Source organism: Polyergus mexicanus, unplaced genomic scaffold, assembly GCF_030449975.1.
Source record: "Polyergus mexicanus isolate NDT 795.1 unplaced genomic scaffold, iyPolMexi1.0 SCAF_76, whole genome shotgun sequence".
Classification (NCBI taxonomy): Eukaryota; Metazoa; Arthropoda; class Insecta; order Hymenoptera; family Formicidae; genus Polyergus; species Polyergus mexicanus.
In genome coordinates, this window is record NW_027223396.1 from 7,501 (window position 1) to 12,500 (window position 5,000).

Consider the following 5,000-nt stretch of genomic DNA (forward strand, 5'->3'; position numbering starts at 1 on the left):
CTTCGGACTGGTGCGCGGCAATGTCTCGGCATTGCCGATGTTGCCGGGAAGATGACCAAACTTGATCATTTAGAGGAAGTAAAAGTCGTAACAAGGTTTCCGTAGGTGAACCTGCGGAAGGATCATTAACGTTCCGGAGGTCCTGCTCTGCGTCTCGAGTCTTTTGGACGCGCGCTCGCAGCAGTCGGCGACTGAATGGACAAAGAAAACAGATACGAAAGTAAAATGGAATTGACGGATTATATCCCGCATGTACTAATACGACGACGCGCGTCGAACGCCGCGCGCCTCTGCGACGACCCGAGAGAGAAAGGGAAGCCAGCAGCAGAGCGCCGTCGGCCTTTTTCGGTGCGGTCGGCGTCGTGCGAGCGGGATGGAGGAGGAGAGGATTATCCGAGACTCTCTCCTTAAGCTTCGTAGCCGCAACCGGCGTCGCGTCGCGTCGCGCGCGACCCGTTGAGGCTCGTTGCGCAAATTGCGAAATTACATGAATGCGATTCGGAGCAGAAGACGCTTTCCCGATCGCGCTCTTGCCAAGCGCAGAGTTACGATCCGGCGTTAGCGCGTACCGGTGGTAACCTACGCCCGTCCGTGCGTCCGCAACGCTCGTGAACGCGCCCCTCCCCGCACCGGGGCAGCGGTCAGCGTGTTTGTACGCGAGCGCGCGGCTATCGGACGAACGGGCGAGAGGACGGATCACACCCGATCAAGTCCGACGGTTTCTTCAAAGAACATTCCGCCCCGGCTCTTCCAAATATATATATTATTATATTATATGTACGGGGAAGAGACGCTCCGATCGCGAAACAACTTTTGTGCCGTAGCCTCCCCAGCGGTGGCGGCGGTCCGCGCGCGTGCTCGGACGCGCGCGGCCAGGCTGATCGAAGGGCCAACGATTTTATCTCTCTCTCTTCGGAGAGGAGACTAAGATGGATGAACGAAGCGTTCGTTGAACGCAAGAATTGCAAAACGATTACCCTGAACGGTGGATCACTTGGCTCGTGGGTCGATGAAGAACGCAGCTAATTGCGCGTCAACTTGTGAACTGCAGGACACATGAACATCGACATTTCGAACGCACATTGCGGTCCACGGATACAATTCCCGGACCACGCCTGGCTGAGGGTCGTTTTAGTACCTCGAAACTGCTTGCGCCTTTGCGCGCCGGGCCACCGTGCCCGTTCGCGCAAACGGTGTACGAGCGATAGTTGGACGTTCGCCCGAGACGAGCCGTCCCGAGAGGCGGCCCCTTGGCGTCGTCTGAAATAACACCGAGGAAAAGGAAGAGTGAGAGCAGCGTACGCACACACGCAGTAAGTAAAGATAGGGAGCCTGCGCGCGCGCGCCCGGAAACTGTCGAAGGAGAGAGGGAGTAGAAGACACGCGCACACACGTTGCGTTATCCCTCTCGCGGTCTCCCGGTGCGCCAGCGCGCGCTCGCGCCTCTTACGCGCGAGTCTTGGTGCGCGCCACCTTCCGCGCAAACGGTAGGAGAGAACCGCGGCGCGTCGTCGCCCGGCGGTACGCGGAGAGAAAAGAGCGAGAGAGCCCTCCTTAACGCGGGTGAATCGCGAGCCGACCGCTTGTCCGAGTCCACGAAATTCTCGAAAACGAATATAGGGGACCGGCACGCGTCGTCGTGTACTCGTCGAATCCGATTCGCCCCGTCGTATCCCATATCCGTGCATAACACACGATATGCGGAGAGAAAATTTGAAGGATGTGGGTGATAGAGATGTACGTGTACGCGCACACTCGCTCGCAATGTATCTCGCGTCCCCGGCGATCGAAGATGACGCGATCCGCGCCGATCTTATTCGTTGTTTGCAAGCAGACAACTCGAACGAGATTCGATCGGCTTACATTTCCTCCTATTAGCGGCTGCGAGCCGCGCGTGGAAGAATCGTTGTCACAAACAACACGTCTCCTCGCCACTCCTCCGAGTACAATGCGAAGCCGCTGTGCCGGCGCTGCCGCTCTCCCGACGCTCGCTCTCTAAGTGAGAAAAGAGCCGGCGGAGGAGGCGGCGCGGCCACGGTTATCGAAAACTAAACTCTTTGACGACCTCAGAGCAGGCGAGATTACCCGCTGAATTTAAGCATATTATTAAGCGGAGGAAAAGAAACTAACTAGGATTTCCTTAGTAGCGGCGAGCGAACAGGAAAGAGCCCAGCACCGAATCCCGCGGTTCCGCCGCAGGGAAATGTGGTGTTTGGGAGGATCCGCTTATCCCGAGGTGTCGCGTCGCGTCCAAGTCCATCTTGAATGGGGCCACTTACCCGTAGAGGGTGCCAGGCCCGTAGCGACCGGTGCGCGTCTCGGGAGGATCTCTCCTTAGAGTCGGGTTGCTTGAGAGTGCAGCTCTAAGTGGGTGGTAAACTCCATCTAAGGCTAAATACGACCACGAGACCGATAGCGAACAAGTACCGTGAGGGAAAGTTGAAAAGAACTTTGAAGAGAGAGTTCAAGAGTACGTGAAACCGTTCAGGGGTAAACCTAAGAAACCCAAAAGATCGAACGGGGAGATTCATCGTCAGCGGCGCTGGCTTCGCGTCGGTGGGCGATGTCCCGCGGAGTCCTCGCGGCTCTCGCGCGGGCACGCTACCGTGCGTCGATGTCCGGCGCTCGTCGTCGTGCACTTCTCCCCAAGTAGAACGTCGCGACCCGCTGGGTGTCGGTCTACGGTCCGGGTGCGGTGACTGTCGCGTCGCCGGTAAAACGGCACGCGACAAACCCCCGGTCGCCCGGCCGGCTGCTCGGCGGTACGCGCAAGGTATCAGGCCGCACTATTTACGGTGCGTCGAGGCCGTCGCAAGCGCGCGCCACGGTACTCGGAGGTTACGGACTTTGCGCCGTCCCCGGTCCTGGCCCGCTGTTGGTTGAAGTACGGTTCACCTTCGACAGGCCTGTCGAACGTCCCTCTTATTCCCTTGTGGGAATCGAGGGGGATCTATACCGGTCGGCGACGCTACTGCTTTGGGTACTCTTAGGACCCGTCTTGAAACACGGACCAAGGAGTCTAACATGTACGCGAGTCATTGGGACTTGTCGCGAGACCTAAAGGCGTAATGAAAGTGAAGATCGACCCTGGCCGTCGATCGAGGGAGGATGGGCCGCGTCGCGATGCGGCCTCGCACTCCCTGGGCGTCTCGTTCTCATCGCGAGAAGAGGCGCACCCAGAGCGTACACGTTGGGACCCGAAAGATGGTGAACTATGCCTGGTCAGGACGAAGTCAGGGGAAACCCTGATGGAGGTCCGTAGCGATTCTGACGTGCAAATCGATCGTCGGAACTGGGTATAGGGGCGAAAGACTAATCGAACCATCTAGTAGCTGGTTCCCTCCGAAGTTTCCCTCAGGATAGCTGGCACTCGACCGTTCCCCACGGAACGCGAACGAGTCTCATCTGGTAAAGCGAATGATTAGAGGCCTTGGGGCCGAAACGACCTCAACCTATTCTCAAACTTTAAATGGGTGAGATCTCTGGCTTTCTTGAATTATGAAGCCACGAGCATCTCGGATCAGAGTGCCAAGTGGGCCATTTTTGGTAAGCAGAACTGGCGCTGTGGGATGAACCAAACGCAGAGTTAAGGCGCCCAACTCGACGCTCATGGGACACCATGAAAGGCGTTGGTTGCTTAAGACAGCAGGACGGTGGCCATGGAAGTCGGAATCCGCTAAGGAGTGTGTAACAACTCACCTGCCGAAGCAACTAGCCCTGAAAATGGATGGCGCTGAAGCGTCGAGCCTATACTCTGCCGTCAGCGGCAAGTGGGGCGGCAACGGGAGCGCCGGGCGCGTCGTGTCTTGTTGGTACGGTGTCGCAAGGTCTCTCGCGTCGTCACGAAGCCCTGACGAGTAGGAGGGTCGCGACGGTGAGCGCAGAAGGGTCTGGGCGCGAGCCTGCCTGGAGCCGCCGTCGGTGCAGATCTTGGTGGTAGTAGCAAATACTCCAGCGAGGCCCTGGAGGACTGACGTGGAGAAGGGTTTCGTGTGAACAGCCGTTGCACACGAGTCAGTCGATCCTAAGCCCTAGGAGAAATCCTATGTCAATGACGGCGTACAATATACTCGAGTGTCGAAGAAACACAGCAACAAAACAGCAGAACCGAGCGAGTCGCGCACGAACGTCGCTTTACGCGCGCGTTCCGTTGCCGCTGGCGAGCGACGTTTTGATGATGATGATGATGATGTATATAAAGACACACGCCCGTCGGGCGAAAGGGAATCCGGTTCCTATTCCGGAACCCGGCAGCGGAACCGCATACAATTCGGGCCCTCGTAAGAGTGTTCGTCGGGGTAACCCAAAATGACCTGGAGACGCCGTCGGGAGATCCGGGAAGAGTTTTCTTTTCTGTATAAGCGTTCGAGTTCCCTGGAAACCTCTAGCAGGGAGATAGGGTTTGGAACGCGAAGAGCACCGCAGTTGCGGCGGTGTCCGGATCTTCCCCTCGGACCTTGAAAATCCAGGAGAGGGCCACGTGGAGGTGTCGCGCCGGTTCGTACCCATATCCGCAGCAGGTCTCCAAGGTAAAGAGCCTCTAGTCGATAGAATAATGTAGGTAAGGGAAGTCGGCAAATTGGATCCGTAACTTCGGAATAAGGATTGGCTCTGAGGAGCGGGGCGTGTCGGGCTTGGTCGGGAAGCGGGTCTGGCTGACGTGCCGGGCCTGGGCGAGGTGAACGGTCGGCGTTCTCGCGCCGGTCCCGGGATCCGAGCTCGGTCCCGTGCCTTGGCCTCCCGCGGATCTTCCTTGCTGCGAGGCTTCCGTGGCGGCGCGAGCCGTCGTGGTCGTCCTCTTCGGCCGCCATTCAACGCTCAGCTCAGAACTGGCACGGACTAGGGGAATCCGACTGTCTAATTAAAACAAAGCATTGCGATGGCCCTCGCGGGTGTTGACGCAATGTGATTTCTGCCCAGTGCTCTGAATGTCAACGTGAAGAAATTCAAGCAAGCGCGGGTAAACGGCGGGAGTAACTATGACTCTCTTAAGGTAGCCA

The 5,000-nt window shown here is 57.9% G+C and overlaps 2 non-coding genes and 1 pseudogene across 2 annotated transcripts in view; all 3 read left to right on the forward strand.

Annotated features, from left to right (window-relative positions):
• Window positions 1-128, forward strand: part of LOC138944038 (small subunit ribosomal RNA) — a 1,921-nt gene extending 1,793 nt beyond the window's left edge. The window contains exon 1 of the ribosomal RNA XR_011448625.1: window positions 1-128. This exon is cut by the window's left edge and continues 1,793 nt beyond it. This is a non-coding gene — a ribosomal RNA (small subunit ribosomal RNA).
• Window positions 129-974: 846 nt separating this feature from the next.
• LOC138944025 (5.8S ribosomal RNA) lies at window positions 975-1,129 on the forward strand. The gene has a single exon (XR_011448616.1). It is a non-coding gene; the product is annotated as a 5.8S ribosomal RNA (ribosomal RNA).
• A 932-nt stretch (window positions 1,130-2,061) lies between these two features.
• LOC138944030 (large subunit ribosomal RNA) overlaps window positions 2,062-5,000 on the forward strand; it is a 5,310-nt pseudogene continuing 2,371 nt past the window's right edge.